The sequence below is a fragment of the Trachurus japonicus genome, chromosome 8 (genome assembly GCF_045865225.1).
Source record: "Trachurus japonicus isolate A0001 chromosome 8, Traja_1.0".
Classification (NCBI taxonomy): domain Eukaryota; kingdom Metazoa; phylum Chordata; class Actinopteri; order Carangiformes; family Carangidae; genus Trachurus; species Trachurus japonicus.
This window is the reverse complement of record NC_140914.1, coordinates 726,355-735,564: the sequence shown is the minus strand read 5'-3', so window position 1 is coordinate 735,564 and position 9,210 is coordinate 726,355.

Sequence of the window (9,210 nt, the reverse complement as noted above, 5' to 3'; positions counted from 1 at the left end):
TCCATGTTCAAAAAAAGGCCCTTTTAAATGTTGTTTTAAATGCTGTGCAATGTTGTGCAATGTGCACTGTAAAGTTATGTTATTATTACAGCTACTTGAAATACTGCATCAGGGCCACAACACTGTAAAGTATTGGATGTGGCATACTGATAGACATTTGTTGAAACGACCATTTTCAAAAAAAAGCCCCTGTATACAAATGCTGCATGAGGGCCTTAAAGTGAGAGTTCACCCAAGATTGAAATTTCACTCATTATCTCCTCCCCCTCATGTGGACTAAGGGCTGGGAGAAGTTTCAGAGTCCTCCGTGGCTTCGAGAAGCTTCCGCTACAAAACGAGCTTGAAATATAGACTTATTTAATTTTTTTCGGGACAATTTCGCATTTCGGGGCTTCAATACAAGACGGACATTACATACGAGCAGCATGGAGGTATTTGGATGTTTTTTGGTGTGTCTTTTTGTTACGAAGACAGTTGGTATCCATTTGCAACCGTTATATTGACATGCACTGCTACGTTGAGACCCCCTGTAACTCAGAGAAGCCACGGAGGACTCTGAAACTTCTCCCAGCCCTTAGTCCACATGAGGGTGGGTAGATAATGAGTGAAATTTCAATCTTGGGTAAACTATCACTTTAAGGCCCTCATGCAGCATTTGTATACAGGGGCTTTTTTTGAACATGGTTGTTTCAACAAATGTCTATCAGTATGCCACATCCAATACTTTACAGTGTTGTGGCCCTGATGCGGTATTTCAAGTAGCTGTAATAATAACATAACTTTACAGTGCACAATTTCAATTTGGGGTGAACTATCCCTTTAAAGTTGTTGTTGTGCAATGTGCACTGTAAAGTTATGTCATTATTACAGCTACTTGAAACACAGCATCAGGGCCACAACACTGTAAAGTATTGAATGTGGCATACTGATAGACATTTGTTGAAACGACCATGTTCAAAAAAAGCCTGTGTTTACAAATGCTGCCTGTATTGTTAATGTTATTACAGCTACTTGAAATACTCAAAATACTCTTACTACTTTGAATAAAGATTCAGATTACTCATTGCAAAAGGGAAATCAATTTGTCTGTCAGCTCATTTGCTATAGAATTATAAAGCCTGACGGCTGTTGGTGTGTGTATTTGTGTGTGTGTGTGTGTGTGTGTATGTATGTATGTATGTATGTATATATATATATGTATGTATGTATGTGCTTCAGAATGTTTAGTTGCTGCAGTATTTGTAAGGTGTGTGCATGTGTGTGCGTGCGTGCGCGCCATATTGCTCCATAGTAGCTCCAGTATTGCTCATTTTCTTCTCCAAGGAGAAATAAAGGAGCCATTAAAAACACTGAATTGAGATTAGCAAGGTATCTCCCTTAAGTCTCAAGTATGACTTCCTCTAATTACTCTGTCTCACCTATTGCTCCTAGTGAATTTTAGGAGAAACATATGAGAAACATTTGAGTCAAAATAGAAACTAAAATGAGGCTGAGATGAGAATCTCAAATTTGTCTCCGGAGCTACAGAAGAGCAAGCTTTGAGCAGTAAATTTTTCCTCTGGGTCAAAAAGAAATATGAATATTCTGCGGTCTAATCCACTGAGTTAAGGTTAATTCATTCAACCACCATCATGAAGTGCTTTACTCAAAGATGTCAAAACATTATGTGTTTTTATTTTATTTTATTATACATTATATTACCAAAAGTATTCGCTCACCTGCCTTTACTCATTCTAATAACTGAAGTGCCATCCCATTCCTAACTCATAGAATTCAATATGATGTCGGTCCACCTTTTGCAGCTATTACAGCTTCAACTCTTCTGGGAAGACTGTCCACAAGGTTGAGGAGAGTGTTTATAGGAATTTTTGACCATTCTTCCAAAAGCGCATTGGTGAGGTCACACACTGATGTTGGTCGAGAAGGCCTGGCTCTCAGTCTCCGCTCTAATTCATCCCAAAGGTGTTCTATCGGGTTCAGGTCAGGACTCTGTGCAGGCCAGTCAAGTTCATCCACACCAGACTCTGTCATCCACGTCTTTATGGACCTTGCTTTGTGCACTGGTGCACAGTCATGTTTGAAGAGGAAGGGGCCCGCTCCAAACTGTTCCCACAAGGTTGGGAGCATGGAATTGTCCAAAATGTTTTGGTATCCTGAAGCATTCAAAGTTCCTTTCACTGGAACTAAGGGGCCAAGCCCAGCTCCTGAAAAACAACCCCATACCATAATTCCTCCTCCACCAAAAGCCAAGTGATTAGGACACCTGATTCTGATCATTTGAATGGGTGAGCGAATACTTTTGGTAATATAGCGTATTTTTATTGAAAAATACAATTAGATACTTCCAATTACAGGGATACAATTATCATTTTCTTTTCTTTTTTATATGTATATGCAAACATACACATAAACAAACTATTTAAAAACAAATTACAGAGTGCAGAGTAAAAAACAAACAAACAAAAACAGTGAACACCCCCCCACCCACCCATACCCCAACTCGGCACATCACGAACAACATGCATACTACTGGTTGTTAATGCAATGTAAAATGTACAACGGTAATAGGCAGAAATTCAATCAGGTAGTACCTCTTTTTTTTTTTTTTTTTCTTTTTTATTGTGAAATAAAACAAAACAAGACAGGTGACACCATAAGTGGACTAAATTCCCAACAGACAACAACAACAAAGTAACACAGGAACCGGACAAAAAAAAAAAAGACAAACTCAACAAGCAAAAAGGAAAGGAGAGAGAAAAGAGAGAGAGAGGGGGAAAAAAATAAAATAAAATAAAATAAAATAAAAGTTTGAGTGTATCAGTGTGTGTGTGTGTGTGTATGTGTGCGTGTGTGTGTGGGCCTATAATCTGGTATTTGATATGGTACGAGTGACAATGATACGATAATGATGATGATAATAATAATAGTAATAAGTTATGGAGGTGACACCTATGATAATAGCCATGAGAACAAAAATAACAAAAATAATTCCACATATGCATCACACCAGTAACAAAAATAACAATAGCAAATTGTTGTGAGTAAGGAGTGTAAGGAGTGTGGAAGAGGGGAGGGCTATGGGGTGTTAGATAGGTGAGTTTACTAAGTCTGAGTTTGCGGGGTGTCGTCTGTCACAGGAACCCCGTGGGCAGGGGGCGGCCAGCGGCCACCCAAACCCCAGACCCTCATTATCCCACCGCCCCCAGCTGACCGGCGGCATCGCCAAACCGGCCGAGAGCTGAGGCGAGGGGAGGGTCCCGGGCCTAGGCGGACCCCAGACCCCACAGAGCAGCCGGGACCTGGGACACAGCCTGTATATGGCATTACTATAATATAGTTGATAATATTCAATTATTGAAAGATTGTAATCATTAATAAGGAAAACAATTACTCACCGTCACCCTCTTCCTGTAATTGACTATGGCAATAATATTAATAACAATGGGTATAGAAACAACAACAAAAAAAAGGATAGAGAACAATGTAAACATAATCTAATATAGTAGGTTATAACAGTATATATATCATGTGACAAAGTAGAGGACAGAAAGATTAAATAATTAAATGAATTGATAATAATAAATAAATAGAAATGATAATAATAGTTTATCAAAAACAGGGGAAAGAAGGCAAGAGGAGAGAGGAAGAGCAATAAAGAGGATTAAGTATACAGTATAACAGAGAAAAAAAAATAGATTGCCATAATGATAATCATATTGCCACAAAAGAAAAAGTCCTGAGTGTGTGTTTGTGCGTGAGTGTATGTGTATGTATGCAGGATGTTTGGAAATGAGTGATTAGCTACATGTAGTTTCAGCTGAGGGGGGTTGGAAGTGTGGAGAACATGTTGAGGTAAGGAAGTCAGCCAAATGCAGAGGTGAGTATGTGATATGATCGATTAACAGATTCTTCCATTGTGGAATATTTAATTGGTTTCTTGTTTTCCAGTGTAGGAGGATTGTCTTCTTGGCGATGGTAAGGGGCTGTGAACAATGTTGTTTTGTTGTGGTGGCTAAGTTGTATTGTAGATAGGTCTCCTAGGATGCATAACAGGGGTGATGTGGGGATGTGGCAGCCCAGTATGTGGGATAGATGAGTGGTGATTTGAATCCAGAATTGTTTAACAGGAGTGCAGTGCCAGAATGCATGCATGTAAGTGTCTGTAGTGTCCTGCGTGCAGTGAGTGCATTGATCTGATGTAGTGAAGCCCATTTTATGTAGTCTTTCTCCCGTGTAGTGGTATCTGTGCATGACCTTGAATTGGATGAGTTGTAGGTTTGGGGTGTTACAATGGATGAAGGTGCTCTTGCAGATCTGAGTCCAGAAGTCGGCATTGGAACGGATGTTGAGGTCTTGTTCCCACTTAGTGACTGGCAGGGAAGTTGATGTTTCTGTGCTATATAGGAATGTGTATATTCTAGAGAGTAATTTATGGGGTCCGGGGATATTTAGGAAGTCTTTTATAACAGTATCTTGTGTTTTGGGTGTAGGTGTATTAGTTTTGAGAGGATAGTGGATTTCAGGTAGTACCTCTAAATTAGTGAAATAGGAAATAAAGGGTTGCCATTTGTGAAAAAAATTGACTGTACATCCTCTTAATGTATATTTAATTTTCTCAAGCTTTAAAAAAAACATCATGTCTTTAAGCCACCGGGAGATAGAAGGATATTTAGCAGATTTCCAATGTAACAATAATAAACGTCTTGCAAGTAAGGATGTGAAAGCTATAATATCTCTCTGCACCAGCCACAGCCTGCATCGCCCCCCTTCCCACCCTTTCCCCTGCTGTTAGACCGGGCTCCCCTCCCTTCCCATGGACCAGTCTACCACCCAGTCCTCCCATCGAGCTTGAAATTGCTAAAATTGCCTTGCCTTGCCTTTTGTGTAGAGTTGAGTGCAAGTGAGGGGTTAGGAATCCCAAATATAGCAATCAGAGGGCAAGGTTGGAGATTTACACCAAGAACAGTTGACATAATAACAAAATAACCCGCCCAAAAATCTTTCAGACCAGGACAAAGAAAAAAACATATGGCTGAGGTGACAAGGAGAGCCATGGCATTTATCACATTTGTCTTCCAGTCCCGGATATAGTACAGACAGTCTAGACTTGGAGAAATGCACCCTGTGTAAAACCTTAAATTGAATAAGTCCAAGACGTGCACAAGGAATGGTAGATTTTACCCTCTATGGCTTGTTCCCAGGACTCCTCATGTATTTGTATTCCAAGTTCCCCTTCCCATATACACTTAAGTTTAACATTTGAATGGTCGCTAAAAGCCAAAATAATATTGTACAATTTTGAAGTGATTCCTCTGTGATGAGTAGTAAATAATAACATTGTTTCCCATTGCTGTTCCGGTGGTAAAGAGGGAAACAAGTTTGAAAATAGCGAAATAGATGACTAACAGGGAGGCCGTAGCAAGATGACATTCAAAAAGCTATCAAATACACCACCTACATATAAATATTTAAATTGCGTAATACCCTTGCCATGCCACATTGAAAATGTTGAGTCCGATGTGTGACGACCCCTGTCATGGCCGTCTGTGTGAGTGTGAAGTTTGGTGGGTGTGTCTAAGACCTGTGTTTCTCCGAGGTTGCCATGGAACCTGAGTGACTGATTGCTGCCTGATGTGGAGCACCTGGGCCCGGTGCTCTGCAACTACTTAAGCCCTGCCTCTGATGATCTCTTCCTCTTCCTTTGCTTCGATCAAGCAGCTCCACCAGCCAGCTCCTTCTTTTTGTTGTTTTATTTCACATTACAACATTCACACACATTACGTTTCCACACGCATCCATATTCACACTACTGATATGACTGACTTACACATCTCACCTGTTTGTATTGTTTACTTTGCACATTTTTGTTAAATAAATTATCATTTTTTGCTCCGCCGTTTGCGTCCCTCCCTATCCTTTGTTGCAATCTCTGAGCCGGGTTGTAACAGATGGTAACGGAGGAAATAAATGGTTGTTATTTAAAAACATTATGTGTTTGACAGCATGTGTAGTTAAAGCAGAAGTAAGCAGAATATTTGTGTTAATATAAGTCTCAAATAGTTGTATCTTCCGACAGCAATCACTTCTATAGAGTGTTTGGTCTGAAACACGGGTCTGTCAGTCACTCTGCTCTGCTGTAAGCCGAGGAGAAAACTTTCCTTGTATCCTACAACATTTATCCAATGAGGAGAGAGAACGGCATAAAGGGGCGGTCCTCTCTATGTGTGCAGCCAAGGGATGCGCGTGAATGTGGTGACGTGGGGACGAGGGCGGGGACTGCTAACTCCATCTGCTGATAAGAAGTTAGCCAAAACCACCGGATCGCTTACTTCTGCTTTAAGTGCTATCTAGATGTGGTTAAAAAAAACAAAACAGATTTTGCAGCCTCCACTTGTCTAAACCTTAAAGCAGAAGTAAGCGAGCCGGTTGAGGACATCTGACATATCGATCTGTCATCATCATCATCATCACCCTTGCTGGGTCTCGAACTCACAGCCTCTGACACCAAGAACCAGCTCCTAACTCGCTGAGCTAATTAGCTGGTAGTGCGACCTGCTGTGTAGCTTCATTTATCCACACAGGTGAGTCAGTGCCCGGGCAGCTGTTGTGAACGCAGATTTCAAAAATGGTCAAAAAGTCAGAAATTCTGTTATCTAAACAAAAATCTGTTAATACATAAATTGCATCTAGACAGCAAAACAGCTTGAGGACATGCGACATTTTGATCTGTCATCGTTATCATCACCCTTACTGGGTCTCGAACACACAACCTCTGACACCAAGAACCAGCTCTTAACTCGCTGAGCTAATTAGCTGGTAGTGAGACCTGCTGTGTAGCTTCATTTATCCACTCAGGTGAGCCAGTGCCCGGGCAGCTGTTGTGATGAAATGGTCAAAATTTCTGAAATTCAGTCATCTAAACAAAAATCTGATAATACATAAATTGCATCTTGACAGCATGGAAATGTTGGTGATTTGTTTTTAATGATAAGTGTTTTGCTTCATAAGAGAAAATCTGATGTTTAAAAATTCCACACTCACATTGATTGCAGTTGTTCCCATGAGAGCAGAATTCAAAATGTTCTAGAAAATTAAAATTCTGATATTTGCCAAACTTCATCAACCATGACTCCTTTTTCAGGAAGTTTGAAAATGTATTTAGCAAGAATTTAATGGTATATGTTTACAGTAGTGTTTACAGTCAAACGTTTTCATGCACTGTCGGCTCAATTTTTGCTTAATCAAAAATCCGAGAAACAAGTTTTGTGGAGGACGGTCTGGAGATGCTCTGTAGCAAGTTTGGTGACAATTGAGCAAAAATTGTGGGAGGAGATACATTTTAAAAGTTTTACAGTTATTGAAAAAAACAGAGTGATGGACTTCATAATTTGTAATAAGTTTAAGTGGGCAAAAGTTTCAGCAGTATTGAGGCTACATTGTGGTGAAGTTTCAAAACTTTAGCATCTACCGTTGGTTTGGTAGGAATTTTTAAAGTTTTTAAATTTAAACGCTTATTGTGCCCCCCCTAGGAGGGGGGGGGCACATGTCCTTGGAGTTGAGTGAATCTGGCATGGGACTAAACCTTTGTGCAAAGTTTGGTGAGTTTTCGCCCATGGGAAGTATGACTTCCTTGGAAGAAGAAAGAAAGAAAGAAAGAAAGAAAGAAAGAAAGAAGAATTCCTAGTAATACAATAGTGTCCCGGCAGCTTAGCTGCCCGGACCCTAATAAGTTCGTCTGACAAGGAACCATCCAGATCTGTTGGATAGGTGGAGCTCATCTTAGCAGCTCTTTCATGCACATCACAATCACTGCAGTCCCTCTCAAATAAAACTCCAAAGAGGTCACACAGTGTGTAGGCTTCAATGCGCTTGGATAGGCACGAACAAAGTCTGTCAATGATGACATAGTATGTTTCAACCTTAAATCTCTGACTACTATCAGTAAAAGCTACTTCGCTGTCATCACCAGACTCGTCTGCAAATTTCTTTCTTTTTCTCACACGTCACGTGTCAAACTGGTAGTGTTGTGTGGCACTAACAGCACGTGCGGATTCTTCAAGCTCTGCAAACTGCTCTCGTAGAGTGCCAACAAATGAATGCAGTGACTGCAAAAGACCAAGAGCAGTAGCTAAATCCATATCGCTTTTTTGGAGTTGATCACTTGTTGCCTTAAATTTACGCAGTACACGGTCCCACAACATAGTCATTATTACTGTCTCAAGTTTATCAAGTTTTGCGACCAATGCAGCAGCTTCGAGTTTGGTTTGTGTTTTCTCATTACAGTCTGAAGCAATTTTGGCTAATGTATCTCTAATTGCCCCATAATTCTCATTGAGAACTTTTGTGGAGTCTGCTCTGCAACTCCATCGAGTGGTGCTGAGGGATTTTAGAGTGTATTTAATGTAATGTTCGCTATTATGGAAAATTGTATTCCAGCGATGTGTTGATGCGCTGCAAAATGTATACATAGACTGCAACAGGTCAAAAAATGAGTTCAACTCACAGGAATTCTCAATGCAGTTAACACCTACGAGGTTCAGTGAATGGTCAGCACACGGTGTATAATGAATTAATGGGTTTTGTTTTTACAAGTGCGCCTGTAGCCCGTTGTATTTGCCAGACATGTTGCTAGCGTTGTCGTAACTTTGGCCACGGCAGTTTGACAAGTCTAACCCCAAGCCTCACACCATTTCAATCACAGATTCAGCTAGGCTCACACCTGTGTGGCTGTGGATGGGTTCAAACCCAATGAATCTTTCCACTACTCTGCCATCTGCACTGACAAAACGAAAAACAAATGTGAGCTGATCTACGTGTGCTAAATCTGGTGTTGAATCAACGATTACAGAGAAATATTTAGCCTGTTTGATTTCCTCTGCTATCACTTGCTTAATTTTGTCACCCATTAATGAAAAGAATTCTTCGCACACAGTTGAGGACAGGTACGATGGCTTACCTCTACCCTTATTGCCATGCTTCTCAATGTGCTCCTTTAAAAGAGCTGAAGAGGCTCACCCGGGCGCTATCTTTATAGTTCCCAAAACACATTGAACAGCAGACAAAATATATGGCACTGGTAGCTGTGCCTGGCTTCACCGCCAGGACACAACTCCCCTTGTAAATTAACACAGAGCACCGGTCTGACCTTTAACCTGCTCTGTGTGGATTCAGTGAATCGTCTCATACAGGTATCAGAAAAGGATCAGCTGA